Below are 19,106 nucleotides of genomic sequence, written 5' to 3' on the forward strand. Positions count from 1 at the left end.
AAATTCAGGGACCAGAGTATGGGACCTGAATACTGTCAGCAGTTTTTTTTCCCCCTCTGTCTTTTGTCTCTATCTTATTTTGGCTTAATTCTTTTATTGCAGACAGGATTTCTCCATGTTATGGGGAACACAGTTGCCAGCTACTTCTACAGATACACATTGTACAACTCTAAAACCAGAGTGGGGAAAAAAAAATCCAGTCTTTGAGCTTCCCGTGTGAAAATCTCAGCACAGGATTCTGATTAGCCCTAAAAATGCTCACATTTTTAACCAATCAGTGTTACCGTGGGGGTGAGATTCTACAGTTTACCAGCATGGCCACTGAGGTATAGTTGTGAACTGGACTGCCATCCCCGTTGTGTCTATTTTATACATTAAGATGTTAATTGTAGTTATTTTGAGGAGGTGGGATTAGGAGGGAGGCTTTTACTTTATATGTTATATGCATTGATATTAAATTTTTTCTTATGGTGAGGATATATTGCTTTCATATGGAGTAAAACAAAGTATTACAATTTTGAAACAAAAAGATAAATGATAAACTGGGTGATGTACATTAAGGAGAGCATATGATGTAATGAGCACTAGGTATCATATAAGAATGATGAATCACTGACCTTTACCTACAAAACCAATAATCCATTGTATGTTAATTAATTGAATTTAAATTAAAAAAAATTAAAAACTTACTATTGAACTTTACTGAAAAGAATACTCAGAGAAGCATTATAGTTATGTTTAAATCTTTACTGACTACCTTATCAAAAAGTATTTGTATAGCCCCAAGGAATGATGCATGGCCCAATGTGTTAGAACTAGAAAAAGTAGATGGAGGCTCTCAAGAGGTGTTGGCTACACATAAAAATTTTCAAAGTTAGAATTTTCTAGGAATGGACTGCATTGCCTCAAGAATTACTAACTACATAAACTGCATTATGTAGACTTTCTTAGAGTTCTCTGGCTTCTAGTGGGTTTAGACAATGGGAGGCACGTAGGCATCTAGGAGGCATCTAGGGTGTGAGGAGGGAGAGAGAAGAGATCAAGGCATTTCTTCCTTCTCTCTGTCCTTGCTTTAGAGCTGTGTTCTGGCTGTGGTTGAAACTCTACAACTATAGGCTTCCATTTTCCCAACTCCTCCACTGTTACAGTTCCAGCTTGTCCCTTCAGGCCTCTAGGAGGTTAGCAGTCCTAGAGTGCTCAACAACCCTGTTGAATCTCTGAAGTTTTTTTCATATCTGTGGATGGTCTCTTTATTAAAATATCTTCAAATCTCAGCTGAATGTTTTCTGTTTCCTGCTGAGACCTATACTCTGGGAACTGATGAAGGCAGGTAAGAATACCCTTTTGTAGGGACAGAGGTAGTCACCCTAATTAAAAAAGAAGCTTCCTGACAGATGGCATGAAATATCCAAGTTTTTTCCTTTGGGAGTCTTTGCAAAATAAGAGGAATCTTCTCTCTGGAATGGTTATGTCTGTTTAATAGATGAGATTAAAATATGAATAACCATCATATGTATACATACCCAAATAGTTGTTCAACAGTCCCACTCAGCCATTTCAATGCTCTTGTGTAGTTTCAAAAAATATAAAATTGTCTTTTGCTGTTACTGTTTTTACAGTGTCTCTTCTCTCCACCCCCTCACTTCTAAAGATCTGAGTTTTCTTAAAGAAGAATCACATAGAAGTATTTTCTTAGGTTTCATTTATGATTATCTAACCTTAGCAGATGAAAATAGAAGAAATATAGAATTTATTTCAGCTGGGCTTTGGGGATTTTCTTCTGCAGATGTTTTTATTCCTTTGGAAAATAGAAGCCAAGGCCATATGGATGTTCAATGTTCAAATAGTGAGTGGTTTTTGTCCAAAGTGTGTTATAAATATAAAGATAATTTCATTTTTGTCCACATAATCCAGAGATGAATGATACTGATGTATTATTAAACTGATAGTTGAACCAATAGAAGTTTTCTCTTATATTTCTGCTTCTGTCTTAGGAGAAAATATGCAATAAAAGATAATCCCTCTGCCCCTCATGAAACAGTCTTGAAAATCAACATCCCCGCCACTGGTCCAGTCCTAAGTTAGGTGATGAGCAAAAAAATCCTAAACACTCTTATCACAGTCTGAGGCTGCTGTGGTGAGCCTTATATCTATTCTATTAAGATTTTTTCAGACTTTTCTGATTCTCCTAAGGATGGGAAATACGGGAACTAGCACATTAAGCCATGGTCTTTCATATACCACATCTAAAGTAACAAATGCCAAGCACATATGCATTTGCTCCTTTGGGACTGTAGTTTTTGACTTTCTTCTAGGTTTACTTTTGCCGACTCTTACTGAACAGACCCTGGTAGAGTATAGGTAGGGGAAGAGACATGGAAGGTTACCTGAGGAAGAGAAATCAGAGAGGGTCTGAAGGGGTGTGTGTAGAAGGCAGGGAAAGAAGCAACTTTACCTGGAATTGAGCATTATGCATTGGATAGTTTATCTCAACCAACCAGTGTCTGATTAAACATCGTTACCAACTTCCAGTATCTGTGATTCTCAGTTGGGTTTTATCTTTAGGGCCAGTATATCCTTAATGTACAGGGCATAGTAGAATAGGAACCTTGAGGAACTCCATCAAATGTATTTATATTATTTCAGGATTGTGGAATACACCATTCCCATGACTATAGAAGTCGCTCATACCTATTTCCTGGTTTGGTGTTTCATGAAGCATAAACCTGAGGACTTTGAGATTTGCTATTGAATACGTGATATTTTTGGATGTGAATCCATCTTTGTGTCTTAAAATCTAGTATCTTAAAATCTAGTGTCTAAAGTGGCTTCATTTGGGGTTCTTGTCTGGGGCCTACTGTCCAAGATCAACATTATCTTCTATCTCTAAATGATCACTAGTGCTCCCTGCCCATGAATGGTAGACTATGATTTTGATCCATCATGACTTACAGAATGTGTTTGATCTCATGAAATCTTATTTTCTGTCTGCCCCCTTTTCTTTGTTACAGTAAAGGCTTTCTAGGGTGCAGATGTTGTAGTAAAGTTTATACACATCTCCTATAAGACTCCGAGACTGAGATTTCATGACTTTACCACAGCATGGCAGGCAGAGACACACACTAACCACATTTTGGGGCAGTATTAGTTTACTATAGCTGCTGGAACAAATTATTGGTTTAAAGCCACACAAATCTGGTTTTTTCTTTTTTTCTTTTTTTTAACAGTTCTGAAGCCAGAAGTTCAAAATCAGTTTCACTGGACTAAGGGCAGGGTGTAGGCAGGGCTAGTTCCTTCTGGAAGCTCTGAAGGGATAATTTGTTGCCCTGCTGTTTTCATTTTCTAGTGGCCGTTTATATTTCTTGGCTTGTGGCTCCTCCTTCCATCTTCAGAGTGTATTACTATAATCTTTGCTTCCATCATTATATTGCCTTCTCCTTTGACTCTGACTCCTCCTGCATCCCTTTTCAAAGAACCACTGTGATTACACAACTTCTCCAGCTGCTCCCCACTTCCCCCTCCCAATAATCCAAGATACTTTCTTTTCTTAAGCTACTTAACTTAATCACACATGCAAAGTCCCTTTTACCATATAGGGTAACATTCACAGGTTCCATTAGAACATGGATACATTTGGGGCCATTATTCAAGCCTACCACATCTGTCAAGTCTCTTTCCAGTGTTTGCCTTGGCTGCAGAGAACAACTTTACCTGAGATCACATCCTGTGTGGGCAGCTTACATTGGGTGACTGAGTGAAATAGAGGTTTAAATGCCTGGCCATTTTTGCCCAGCTCAAGATAGTCTGATGGGCAATACCTGCTTCAGAGCTTCATGCCAAACTGGCTTAGGCTTTATTGGATCTTTGTCATAATTTTTTTCTCTCTTCAGTCCTATTTCCCCTCTTCCCTTTCATTGGCATTGGTCATTAATCAACAGCTTGTACCTCAAACTCTGATCCATCTGCTTGTAGAGGACTTAGACTGCTGGAAGTTGGTACTGAGAGTAGGATTAAAAAACCATTGATAAAATGGGGTTTTAGAGCTGGATTACTCATTGTCTGGTAGCCAATAAAGAGCCCAAATAGCCTTCTTTCTTTTTTTTTAAAAATTTTTTATTTTTTATAAACATATATTTTTATCCCCAGGGGTACCAGTCTGTGAATCACCAGGTTTACACACTTCACAGCACTCACCAAAGCACATACCCTCCCCAATGTCCATAACCCCCCCCCTTCTCCCCTCCCCCCCCCAATAGCTTTCTGACAAAAGTAGTGGTTCATTGTTAAGCTTTTACCCGTAGTGAATTGGGAGGGTAAACTGGCAGAAGGGAATATATTAGTGGGTGAATATATTAGGTATTTGAGACTTAGTGGAGGAAGGCTCTGTATATACATATAAACAGATTACAAGATTGAATGGCTATTACTAAATATTTGACCTGATACCTGTTTTTTTTTGTAAATAAACTTTTATTGGTATATATCTATGTTGATTTATTTACATATTGCTTACAGCTACTTTTGTGCTACAATGGCAGAGGTAAGTAGTTTCCACAGAGACTATATGACCCACAGACTCATACACAAAAATATTTAGAACCTTGCCTTTTACAGTAAGGTTTGCCAGTTCCTGGTTGGATGCTGGAGTGGTAGTCCCTAACACATCTCCATTTAATTTACGTGGCCCCTGCAGAATCCAATGGATCTTAAAGAATGACTGTAGACTAACACAGGCTCAGCTAATCACTGTGCCTGATGAGAAACCTTTACTAGAGTGAATTAGTTTGGCTTTAGGTATGTGGCAAATGGTCACTGAGTTGGAAAATGCTTTCTTTTCTATTTCAGTTAGAAAAGAGAAAAAGAGGAAAATTGGAGGGGGAGATGAACCATGAGAGCCTATGGACTCTGAAAAACAATCTGAGGGTTTTGAAGGGGTGGGGGGTGGGAGGTTGGGGCAGCCTGGTGGTGAGTATTATGGAGGGCACATATTGCATGGAGCACTGGGTGTGGTGCATAAACAATGAATTCTGTTACACTGAAAAGAAATTAAATTAAAAAAAAAGAAAAAAAGGAAAGATAATAAGAAACAGATAATAATGATATGGAACAGATAATAATATTCATTTATAGGCTTATCCCAAGGAGGTTTTAAGTCTCCTGCCTTCTGTCAGAATATATTTTAAATAGATATGGACCATTTTGACATTCTGTACTATATTATTTTAATGATGTTATGTTGATTTTGTTGGATTTTCAAGAGATAGCTAACACAGTGGAAGCATTGGCAAGATGTGTACTCTAGAGTACAGGAGAAATATTCTATGAAGACTCAAGTGTCTACCACATATATGAGTATTTTAGAGGTCTACTGATCAATGGTGTGCCTGGATATCTCCTTTAAAGTAAAATAAAAATTATTACATCACCTATCTCCTACCAAAAACAAAAACAAACAAACAAACAAAACAACAACTGTACAAAGCACAATACCTGGTGATCCACAGAGGTCTGGAGGTAGCATAATTCTAGTCCTAGGGATAATTTTCTGGTTTATATATGTAAAAGGCTTCCAACTTTAAATGGGATCTAGAGTAGAAAAGAACTCAGTGACAGGTGTGTGCTGTGATGTAAGCAACCCTGTCACTTGGGCCATACAGTTTGGCAAAATCCATTATGTTAAAGATGTTGGTAAGAAAAGATGCTGCATGGAGATTGTCACAAGCACCAGTGAGCAAATCATAATGTAAATTCCTTGAGTTCTGGAACAAGGCCATTACATTTTCAGTAGAGAATTATATAGCTTTTGATGTATTCCTGTTCCCTGGTGGAGGCATGATGCCTGGTCATTTATCTAGAAATTCCCATCATGAGTTGCATAATAAGGTCAGAGAGGACCAGCAATAGTATATTGCAAGATGGAAGTAGTACATTTGGGAGTGAGTATAAGCATGACCAGGTGGCACAAACAAGCTTCGTGAGCAGGTATCACAGACCCTACCCCCCCATGACATCATTATATTAGTGCCCTTCCCTCAGCTCATGTCTCTGATTCTATAGGAATTCTGTATAAATACCTGAAGGATAACAAGAAAGCTCAAACTTGATTTATGGATGGGTCAGCTTAATATGTACATGAAAGTAAAAAACAGCCCTACCTAATGGTGGCATTGAAAGACATAAGATCCTGGAATCTACTGTCTGCCATATCCTTTGCACACATGCATTTGTCCTATCTTACGGCACATTTTTTCCCCCCTAACCATAGTTCCTGTCTCATTATATTTTAAAACCATTAACCTTTCAAATAATTTTATGGAATCTCTTTACTTGCCTCTTTTAAGAATTATCACCCATAACTTTGTCAAGTTTCCTCATTTTCAGAGAGAAGGAAACTTACTCAACTTGTAGATTATTATTTTTTTTTTTTTTTAAATTTTTTTTTTTTTTTTTTAAAGATTTTATTTATTTGTCAGAGAGAGCGAGCGAGAGCGAGCACAGGCAGACAGAGTGGAAGGCAGAGTCAGACGGAGAAGCAGGCTCCCTGCGGAGCAAGGAGCCCGATATGGGACTCGATCCCAGGACGCTGGGATCATGACCTGAGCCGAAGGCAGCTGCTCAACCAACTGAGCCACCCAGGCGTCCCAACTTGTAGATTATTTACCCTTTGACTGAAGAACTGTACATCAATGCCAAAGCTCATGACCCTACCCGTGTAATATGTTTCTTGAGATATGAGTTAGTTTCATAAGACTTAGCTACTTCAGGGTTTTATTTTTAAAGTAAAAATAAGTTAAAATAAAAATTAAAGGAGTAATATTAACCTCAAACCAAGAAGTGCTTATTAAACATGATAATCTATTAGAGGAAAAGAAAATGTGTTTAAGTGATTTTTTCTGGTAAAAGAAAATAGTTTGTTGAAAGACAAAAAGTTTGGAACTTCATGATCAGACTGTCATCCACAAAAAGATAAGTGCAGAGAGAAAGAAAGGGGAGTACTTATAGGGAAACTGGAAGTTAAAATATGATGAAAAGTAGGATCATGAACCGACTTATATTCTTGGCCCTTCTGCATGGATACTGTAGAAGAAATTCTGAAATTTCCATTAAAAAGTACAAGTCTTGGGGCACCTGGGTGGCTCAGTGAGTTAAAGCCTCTGCCTTCAGCTCAGGTCATGATTCCAGGGTCCTGGGATGGAGCCCCACATAGGGCTCTCTGCTCAGCAGGGAGCCTGCTTCCCTTCCTCTCTCTGCCTGGCTCTCTGCCTACTTGTGATCTCTGTCTGACAAATAAATAAACAAAATCTTAAAAAAAAAAAAGAATATGTGTCTTTTGTATTGCTCATTATTTTCTGGAATTTTCTTCTAAGCCTCATTTGAAAATGCTGTGACATATATGTTATCTTGTAAAGCAGATCCTGTTTGATCAGATGATAATTCAAAGCTGGGACTGATGCTGCTGAGGATGATGATGATAATGATTTTGCTCTACCACAGAGCATTTTCTCTCTGTAAATGTGTATGAAAAGTTATGTGAGGGAAGTTTCTCACAGAAGATATAAAATAAGCAATTCACTTGAATCCATGAATTTGCCAGAACTCAGAAGCAGGACCAGAATTTAACAGGTTTCCACTAGGTGGCAAGCCTCCTCTTTCAATTTCTCAGTGACATCAAGCTAAAAAATTGCAGCTATTTCAAACTTACATGCTTGCGTGAGATAGCTGCACTTGTATCAAAAAATAATAAAGGCCCAATTCACAAACAGTCAAATTTAGTATCAAATTATTCGAACTGAAACTGGAAATGTATTGTGATGTTCAGAAGTTTTATCTGAAGCATATATATTCATTCACTCCTTTGACAAATACTAAATGCCTCTTTTATGTATTTTCCATACTTTGTTTCACTTACTCCCCTGCCAACAATGATACTAGATGTTTTTATTAGTCTCATTTTTTTTAACTAAAATGGCATTTATTCCAAGAATGCAAAGTTGGTTAATGTCAGAAAACTCAAACAACGTAATATATAACATTAAGAAAAGAGAATAACAATATGATCATCTTAATAGATGCTGAAGAAGCATTTGACAAATTTCAACACCCCTTCATAATAAAAATTATCATTAAACTAGGAATAGAAGAGAACCTATTCAAACTGACAAAATGTATCTACACAAAGTTTATACTACTGTACTTTATAAAATTTATAATAAAAATTTATAATACTGTACTTATGATGAAACATGAAATTCTTTCCCCCTAAGATTGGGAGAAAGGCAAGGATGCCTATCCTCACCTCTTCAACATATATATGAAGTGGTCAGGACAAGGCCTGATTGATAGGTATTCAATGAATGTTTTTAGCTTTTGGGTCACATGTGGTATGTGTTCAGCTTCGGTATATTTTGCCAATAATTACCCAAAGAGGTTGGTACAGACTCTTTTTAAAATAATTTTTTTCCATTTTTAAAAATTAAAAGACACTATTAAAAGTAGTCTGCCACAATAACCATTATTAATGTGTTTGTACTTTACCTTTCAGTCTTTTTATTGCATGTTTATTAATTAGCTAGGATTATGGTTTTATGCACTTTTGGATCACTTTTTAAACAACATTAAAAAATAAACATTTTCCCATGCTTCAAAAAACATAGTTTTGTACATGTGTGATTTTAATAAATTAGGAAACTAACTTTGCTCTTATTTACAAATTCTGAAAAAATACTTTGAAGTCTGCCAAATATTTTTGAATGTCATTTATAGTATTAAGTAGATAATATCTTGTTATGAAATTAATAGCCTACTTTTCTTTTTTTAGGGAGTTTTGTATATCCTGTTTATTTGTATTTGTTTTATATTTTATTTATTTATTTATTATGAACATAAAATGTGTTACTTATTTCAGGGGTACAGATCTATGATTCATTAGTCTTACACAATACACAGCGCTCACCCCACACCTGCCTTCCCCAATGTCCATTACCCAGTCCCTCCATTCCCAGACCCCCCCTCCCCTATAGCAACCCTCAGTCTGTTTCCTCAGATTAAGAATCTCTTACAGTTTGTCTCCCTCTCTGGTTTCATCTTGTTTCCTTTTTCCCTCTCTTCCCCTATGATCCTCTGCCTTGTTTCTTAAATTCTACATATCAGTGAGATCAAATGATAATTGTCATCTTCTGATTGACTTATTTGGCTTAGCATAATACCCTCTAGTTCCGTCCACCTTATTGTAAATGGCAGGATTTCATTTTTAATGGCTGCATAATAATCCATTTTACATCTATATCTACCTATATCTGTATCTATATATTTATATCTATAACTATCTTCTTTATCCACTCATCTGTTGATGGACATTTGGCTCTTTCCATAGTTTGGCTATTGTGGATGTTGTTTCTACAAACATTTGGGTGCACGTGCCCCTTTGGATCACTACATTTGTATCTCTGGAGTGATACAGATTTGATTGCTGGATCATAGGGTAGCTCTATTTTCAACTTTTTGAGGAATCTCCATACTGTCTTTCAGAGTAGCCGCACCAGCTTGCTTTCCCACCAACAGTGTAGGAGGATTCCTCTTTCTCCATATCCTCACAATATCTGTCGTTTTCTGACTTGTTAATTTTATCCATTCTGACTGGTGTGAGGTGGTATCTCACTGTGGTTTTGATTTGTCTTTCCCTGATAATGAGTGATGTTGAACATTTTTTTTCATGTGTCTGTTGGCCATTTGGATGTCTTCTTTGCAGAAATGTCTGTTCATGTCTTCTGCCCATTTCTTGATTGGATTCTTTGTTCTTTGGGTGTTGAGTTTGATAAGTTCTTTATAGATTTTGGGTACTAGCCCTTTATCTGGTGTTATTTGCAAATATCTTCTCCATTCTGTCAGATGTCTTTTGGTTTTGTTGACTGTTTCCTTTGCTGTGCAAAAGATTTTGATCTTGATGAAATCCCAATAGTTCATTTTGCTCTTGCTTCCCTTGTCTTTGGCAATGTTTCTAGGAAGAAGTTGCTGTGGCTGAGGTTGAAGAGGTTGCTGCCTGTGTTGTCCTCAAGGATTTTGATGGCTTTCTGTCTCACATTGAGGTCTTTCATCCATTTGGAGTCCATTTTTGTGTATGGTGTAAGGAAATGGTCCAGTTTCATTTTTCTGCAGGTGGCTGTCCAATTTTTCCAACACCATTTGTTGAAGAGATTGTCTTTTTTCTAATGGAAAGTATTTACTTCTTTGTTGAAGATTAGTTGACCATACAGTTGAGGTCCATTTCTGGGTTCTCTATTCTGTCCCATTGATCTATGTGTCTGTTTTTGTGCTAGTATCATAATGTCTAGATGATTATAGCCTTGTAACAGAGCTTAAAGTCTGGAATTGTGATGCCACCAGTTTTGGTTTTCTTTTTCAGCATTCCTCTGGCTATTCGAGGTCTTTTCTTGGTTCCATACAAATTTTAGGATTTGTTCCATTTCTGTGAAAAAGTTGGTAGTACTTTGATAGTTTTCTATAGTTTTCTTTGCCTCTTTGGTTAGATTTATTTCTCGATATCTTATTGTTTGAGTGCAGTTGTAAATGAGATCAACTCCTTAATTTCTCTTTCTTCTGTGTTGCTATTGGTGTATAGAAATGCAACTGATTTCTGTGCATTGATTTTATCTCCTGACACTTTACTTAATTCCTGTGCGAGTTCTAGCAATTTTGGGGTGGAGTCTTGGGGTTTTCCACATAAAGTATCATATCATCTGCAAAGAATGAGAATTTGACTTCTTCCTTGCCAATTCAGATGCCTTTTATTTCTTTTTGTTGTCTGATTGCTGGGCTAGGACTTCTAGTACTATGTTGAACAGCAGTGGTGATAACGGACATCCTTGCCATGTTTCTGACCTTAGGGGGAAAGCTCTCAGTTTTTCCGCGTTGGGAATGACATTTGCTTTGGTTTTAAAATTTTTTTCCTTTAAAATTTCCTTAAAAAGTTTTATTGAGACCTAATTGACAAATAAAACATATATATTTAAGGTTTACAGTGTGATGGCTTAGAACACATTTTAATTGTGAAATGATTACCACAGTCAATGAACACATCCATCACCTCACATAGTTACAATTTGTGTGTGTGTGTGTAATGAGAACATTTTAGATCTGTTTTCAGGATACCTGGATGGCTTAGTAGGTTAAGCACCTGCCTTCGGCTCAGGTCATGTTCCCTGGATTGTGGGATTGAATCCTGCATTGGGCTCCTTATTCTGTGGGTAGCCTGTTTCTCCCTCTGCCTACTGCCCCCTGCCCCCGCTTGTGCTCCGTCTCTTTCTCTCTCTGGCAAATAAATAAATAAAATCTATAAAAAATTAAAAAAAAGATTTATTTTCTTTGAAAATTTCAGCTATGGAATACCAGTACTGTTGGTATTAGTCACTATGCTATTGTCATATCTCCAGAATTTATTCATCTTATAACTAAAAGTTTATATCCTTTAACCAACATCTTCCATCTTCCCACCTCTCAGTCCCTGGTAATCACTGTTCTACTCTCTGTTTCTGAGTTTCATGTTTTTGTTATATAAGTAAGTGTATAAGTAAGATTTACAGTATTTATCTTCCTGAATTATTTTATTTAACATAATATCCTCTGGGTTCGTAGGGTAGCTCTATTTCCTATAGAAAATGTGTTGTCACAAATGGCAGGGTTTCTCTTTTTTTTTATGTCTGAATAATATTACATTGTATACTACATTTTCTTTATCCATTCATCCATCAGTGGACACAGATTGTTTTCATATATTGGTTATTGTGAACAATGCTTTCCCAAAGTGCTAGGATTTGAATGCCACAACACAAATTGATTTATGTTTTTGTCCATTAATGGTCTGTGAATTTCTTTAAATGAAAGTCTATGTTAGAGTCATAGACATCAGCGTTCTGTAAAACTACCTGGGATCCAAGGTTCCAGGATCTATTAGTCTTTTAGAGAGAGGGAAATGGAAGCTTAGTGAAATTAAATAATATATTATCTCAAGATAAACTCTCTAGGTTCAAGTGCCAATAGTTTTATCCAGAGTGTATTCTCCTAACCACACATCTTAGTGTTTTTCATAAACCTAGTAAATTAATTTAAAGTATTTTGCACAATATTTGACACATAGTACTGTTTTAAAGTATTAGTTATTATTTTCTTCTCTCTTATAGACATTAGCAAAGTTAAATCTTCTAGCATGACCTTTGTGAAAGACTGTATAAAGAAATAAAAATGATTTCAAAACACTATACTAGAGCAAATAATGTCTGGACAGTGTTACCTATTTAAGCATGTGCAAGATGAAAAGAAATGACTTAAAACTCTGCAAATTTACTACAGAGAAAAACAATATATCTATGCATATATCAGATGAGAAAATTGTCTGCAAAAATCATAATGTCAGTAACAGAAACTGTTTCATTGTGAGTGCTTCTTGCTGTAGAAGAATTTTTATATGAGTACAAATTCAATAAAATTAAAGTTTAAACAAGAATATAAAACAACAGAATGAAATAAAAGGGCAAGTGCACAAAGAAACTCACTGAGATAATATTTTAAATCTAATAAGTATATTAAAAGAATAAGGAACAGAAATTATAGTGAAAATTCAAATTAATGTAATAGAAGAAAGACACAAGATCACAGTAAATGCAAAGCAGATGGAGATAAAAGCAGTTAAGAAGAGGAAGACAGGGGCGCCTGGGTGGCTCAGTGGGTTAAGCCGCTGCCTTCGGCTCAGGTCATGATCTCAGGGTCCTGGGATCAAGCCCCGCATCGGGCTCTCTGCTCAGCAGGGAGCCTGCTTCCTCCTCTCTCTCTGCCTGCCACTCTGCCTGTTTGTGATCTCTCTCTGTCAAATAAATAAATAAATAAAATCTTTAAAAAAAAAAAAAAAGAAGAGGAAGACAGACATGGATGATTGACAAAGACAATTGATATCTCTGAAGTATATACAACAGATGACAAAAAAGTATTCAGAGATATAGTAATGGAAAATTTAATAAGGAAGTGCACACATCTAACAGGAAAATTTGATATTGAGCATCAACACTGAGACCTGGGTACTATTGAACCTTCAGGATTAAAAAAAAGAAAGCGTTCTTTAGACATCAAGCAGAAAAAAGCAAGTTACTTACAAAGGGGAAAATTCAAGTTGATATTAGTCTTTTGCAGAAACATTAAATGCTACAAGAAATAAGTATGCTTAACACATCCTTAGACAAAGGAATATTTGTCTAAATATTCAAAATAATATATCCATCAATGTTATCATTGAAATATGAAGGATTCAGAGAATTAACATTGAAGCTTTTAAAAAAGATTTTATTTATTTATTTGACAGAAAAAGAGAGAGAGAGAAAGAGAGAGGGTGGTAAGCAGAAGGAGAGAGAGAAACAGACCCCTCGCTGAGCAGAGAGCCTTGTGGGGCTTCACCCCAGGACCCTGGGATCATGACCTGAGCTGAAGGCTGATGCTTCACCAACTGAACCAGCCACATGCCCCAAACATTGAAGAGATCTTAAAAAAGAAAGAAAGAAAGAAAGAAAGAAAGAAAGAAATCAACATCAAACTCTCATCAAATGAGAGTCCAGCTAATCAAGCAATTAATAAAAAATAATTTATTTTATTTTATTTTATTTTTTTTAAAGATTTATTTATTTATTTATTTGACAGAGAGAAATCACAAGTAGATGGAGAGGCAGGCAGCGAGAGAGAGAGGGAAGCAGGCTCCCTGCTGAGCAGAGAGCCCGATGCGGGACTCGATCCCAGGACCCTGAGATCATGACCTGAGCCGAAGGCAGCGGCTTAACCCACTGAGCCACCCAGGCGCCCCCCCCCCCAAATTTATTTTTTAAAATAAATTTATTTTGTAATAAAAAATAGAGAATCCAGGGGTGCCTGGGTGATTGAGTGTTCAACTCAGGATCATGAGACTGAGGCTTTCGTTGGGCTCCGTCTTCAGTGCAGTGTCTGCTTGGGATTCTCTTTCTCCTTCTGTCCCTCCCTCTTCTTGTGCTCTCTCTCTGTTTCTGTCTCTCAAAAATAACTAAATAAATCTTTAAAAAAAATAGAGAATCCAGGAAGGGACACGTACCTAGTATCTGTTAGTGTACTAGTTACTGGGTATGATGAGTAAGGCATTTCTGTCCTTAAGAAACTTAGCTTAGTGGAAGAGAAAGAGATGTCAATAAATTTGAATATAGCATCTTAAATGCTACTATGTTGGTAGAACAGAGGAAAGAATAATTCTACTGAAACCTGAAACTTGAAAGATATGTACCCAGGAAATAAGGAAGAAGCAATAGAGAGGACCATTTTAGGAAGGAGGAACAAAGGGCAAAGACTTGGCAGCTAGAGTTGGCAGAGTGGAATTGCTGTATGGTGGGACATGTGGAAGTAGCAGGACATGAACCTGGAAAGTCACGAGCAGCTCATGAAAGAATCTGTGTATTTGCTAAGGGTTTTGGACCACCGGAGGGTTCAATCTGGAAATGATTTTTTTTGTTTGTTTGTTTACATTAAAAAAAAGTCACTGTGGCAATAGTATAGGCAGGAATTAAAGATGTTTGTTTAAAATCCTGAAGTGACCACTTGCTTGAGTTTGTTTAGGAGCAGTTTTGCTCAGAGATGGGACACAGGATTCTCTCCACAATACTTATCTGGGGCAAGGTGGGGCAGAAAGACAAAGGGGAGGATGTTAATAAGCTCTACCTCATGATTTTCTATATCTGTCTTTTCCACAACAATCTGCACAAAAAATTCCATTTCCTATTTTAAATGAAACCTTATAGTTGACATTACAATTTGCTTCTTGCCTTTGTCTTGGATGTGGTCCTCTGATTTTAGTATAGCTGCTTCATTTGGTCTTAATTAGTAGCATCCTTTGCAATTTTAAAAGCAGTAAGCATACTGAATGTGTTATAATATCCATCAGATTTGTTTTCCTTGGTTAAGTACAGTTTTCCTGTAACTCTCATTCTGGCTGCCACTATCAGTTATTTATTTATTATTTGACAAGTTCATACAAATTTTTATTCCACTTAATTTAAAAAGAATGCAAGACTCAACAACACATCTGTATTAATGTGTTTTAATTTAAATGGGAGCATAGGGTCCTGACTGGAAGATATGAGTTAGAAGTGATTTTTAAAATTATTTATTTTTTTAAAGATTTTATTTATTTATTTGACAGACAGAGATCACAAGTAGGCAGAGAGGCAGGCAGAGAGAGAGGAGGAAGCAGGCTCCCTGCTGAGCAGAGAGCCCAATGTGGGTCTTGATCCCAGGACCCTGGGATCCTGACCCAAGCCAAAGGCAGAGGCTTTACCCCACTGAGCCACCCAGGCACCCCTAGAAGCAATTTCTAAAGTCTATTTTTCTTAAACTTCAGTGTGCATAGAAGTCACCTGGGAATCAGTTTAAAATTCAGATTATGACTTGGAGGTAGGGGTGGGGCCAGAGATTCTGCATTTTTAACAAGATAGTGAGGCCAGTGTTAGTGATCTATAGATCGCACTTTGAGTAACAAGATGCTATGGTACAAGTAAAAATACCCATAATTGTATTCCCATATTTGTAATAATTCCTATAATTATAATAAATATTGGTAATTTTAAAATTTTCTATTTGACCACATCTTACAGGCGGTCCATAAATCCATCAAGATGTTCGGGAATTGCTACTGATAAGAGTATGTCATTTAAATAAAACAAGGACCATTGCCTTCTGAATACTGTGTTTGCTTTATATGAGTTAAACTAAAGTTAATTTTACTGAGTAAGCCATGTTAGTTGTCTCATAATGTCTTAAGGAGATGTCACTCTGGAAGCTGGGGCTTTCTTTTGGGAGGTTAGTCCCCATTACCAGTTAAGCTCTCATTACCAGTTTCTTCTCCTTACAAGGAGAAGAAAAGCAGTTTTTTTACTGAGCTATTGTCATCTCAGGGTATCTATAGATAAACACCCAGTGTGTTGTAAAAATAAACCTGATATTATGTGATTTCATCAGCATAAAGCTTGTTTAGGAGAAAAAAACCACTTGAATTGTGTAGTAATATTTTAAGTTCAGATTTAATTTATATTCAATTCTTACAACTGTCTGGGTTAAATATAAAGCTTTCTAAAGCGAATAGAAAGTAGAAAAAGTAGAGTTAATTACTGGCAAACATTTTGTTAGTCAAGGGAGTAGCTACCACTTTGTTTAAAAATAGCTTCAGAGTCATGTTTGGAACCTATCTACTGACATGCTTTACTTTAGCATAATTTTAGAACAGTTTTCTCATCCCTGACAAAAGGGTTTGTTTTGCCGGGAAAGCAGCCACTCCTGGTTTTCTTTTCCCCATGCATCTCACACATAGCCTGTGAGTAATAGAAATGAAATTGTGTGGTAGACTACTCACCTAGTTCTTCCTTTGCGATTTGTTTCTTTTGTCACACTGAAAAAGACATCAGAAAAGGGCAGAGATCACATAGTTTCTCCTGAAAGTGTCATGCAACCCCCTCTCTCTTGACCTGTATTAAGGTTCAGGCAATAGGAAGCACTCTCTTTATGGCTCAAAGGAGTGTTATTTTGGCCTAACAAGGGTTTTCTTTTCTGTGTGTGTGTGTGTGTGTGTTTTGTCTCCGAACATTTGTAACTCCCTCAGGATTGTGCTGCACACTAAAAATAAAACAAGGATAGCTTGTGATTCACCTCGTTTTCACTGAGTCACTGCTGTAGATTCTAGGGAAGATTCAGTGACATGGGAGAGTTATAAAAACGGAAGTAAAATTGCTGAATCCAAAATGAATTTAGAAGATGATCATAGTAACTTAGGTATGCCCAAAATCAAGTCTAATATCTGGAAGCTCTGACTTCGTTCAGATTTTACATGAGAAAACAATTTTAAATTGTATTGTTACAGCCCTCATGATTACCTGGAACCCTTAGGGATTCTTTATGTGGAGCTGCATACCACAGATATTAGTTAGTATGAGAAATAATATGCATTAGAGTTTATGTTTAAAAGAAATCAGCAGATTGTATCTCCTCCAGATCAGTCTCACTCAAGGCAATACTTTTAATAAATTTTCAGCATAACTCAACTACCATTGAGAAGAGAAGGAATTAAAAATGTAGGCAAGGATGCTATTAGATAGTATAGGCTTATGAATAGATAGACAATTACAATAGAATTCTCCTGATAGAACTCTTTCTTCCACAACTCTTAAGTTTCATTGTTAGAAATTAATTTCTGTTGGCCTTGCAGGTTTTTGGCCTTTTAAAGTTTTCACACTAAAATATAAACATCCTTTGGAAGCGTAATACATTAAAGACACAAAAACTGGGGGTGCCTGGGTGGCTCAGTGGGTTAAAGCCTCTGCCTTCGGCTCAGGTCATGATCGCAGGGTCCTGGGATCGAGCCCTGCATCGGGCTCTCTGCTCAGCAGGGAGCCTGCCTCCCCCCCACCCTCTCCCTGCCTTTCTGCCTACTTATGATCTCTGTCTGTCAAATAAATAAACAAAATCTTTAAAAAGAAAAAAATGACACAAAACTGGCTTGAAGGCTGTGCTTGAGTAATGCCTAAAATATATCTCTAGTAATGTGTCTTTTGAAATATTGGGGTCAATATTTTAAAATTATTTTATTAAAATGATGTACTCATTAGATTGGCAAATGATGAAGCTGGGAGGCAGAGCTAATATGTCAAATAATAGAATTAAAATATAAGTGATTCTGATTAGCTAGAATGGGAAATGGGAGGTTAAATATAAGAAAATGAAATTTCCTGAAACTGAATGTAAAGTGCTTCACTTAGGTGGAAAAAAAAGATAACAAAGAAACCTTGGACCATTTCCTTACACCACACACAAAAATAGACTCAAAATGGATGAAGGACCTCAATGTGCGAAAGGAATCCATCAAAATCCTTGAGGAGAACACAGGCAGCAACCTCTTCGACCTCAGCCGCAGCAACATCTTCCTAGGAACAACGCAAAAGGCAAGGGAAGCAAGGGCAAAAATGAACTATTGGGATTTCATCAAGATCAAAAGCTTTTGCACAGCAAAGGAAACAGTTAACAAAATCAAAAAACAACTGACAGGATGGGAGAAGATATTTGAAAACGACATATCAGATAAAGGACTAGTGTCCAGAATCTATAAAGAACTTAGCAAACTCAACACCCAAAGAACAAATAATCCAATCAAGAAATGGGCAGAGAACATGAACAGACATTTCTGCAAAGAAGACATCCAGATGGCCAACAGACACATGAAAAAGTGCTCCATATCACTCGGCATCAGGGAAATACAAATCAAAACCACAATGAGATTTCACCTCACACCAGTCAGAATGGCTAAAATCAACAAGTCAGGAAATGATAGATGCTGGCGAGGATGCGGAGAAAGGGGAACCCTCCTACACTGTTGGTGGGAATGCAAGCTGGTGCAGCCACTCTGGAAAACAGCATGGAGGTTCCTCAAAATGTTGAAAATAGAACTGCCCTATGACCCAGCAATTGCACTATTGGGTATTTACCCTAAAGATACAAACATAGTGATCCAAAGGGGCACGTGCACCTGAATGTTTATAGCAGCAATGTCCACAATAGCCAAACTATGGAAAGAACCTAGATGTCCATCAACAGATGAATGGATCAAGAAGATGTGGTATATATACACAATGGAATACTATGCAGCCATCAAAAGAAATGAAATCTTGCCATTTGCGACAACATGGATGGAACTAGAGCGTATTATGCTTAGTGAAATAAGTCAAGCGGAGAAAGACAACTATCATATGATCTCCCTGATATGAGGAAGTGGTGATGCAACATGGGGGCTTAAGTGGGTAGGAGAAGAATAAATGAAAGAAGATGGGATTGGGAGGGAGACAAACCATAAGTGACTCTTAATCTCACAAAACAAACTGAGGATTGCTGTGGGGAGGGGGTTTGGGAGAAGGGGGTGGGATTATGGACATTGGGGAGGGTATGTGATTTGGTGAGTGCTGTGAAGTATGTAAACCTGGTGATTCACAGACCTGTACCCCTGGGGATAAAAATATATGTTTATAAAAAATAAAAAATTAATTCAAAAAAAGAAAAGAAACCTTGTG

Source organism: Mustela lutreola, chromosome 7, assembly GCF_030435805.1.
Source record: "Mustela lutreola isolate mMusLut2 chromosome 7, mMusLut2.pri, whole genome shotgun sequence".
Classification (NCBI taxonomy): domain Eukaryota; kingdom Metazoa; phylum Chordata; class Mammalia; order Carnivora; family Mustelidae; genus Mustela; species Mustela lutreola.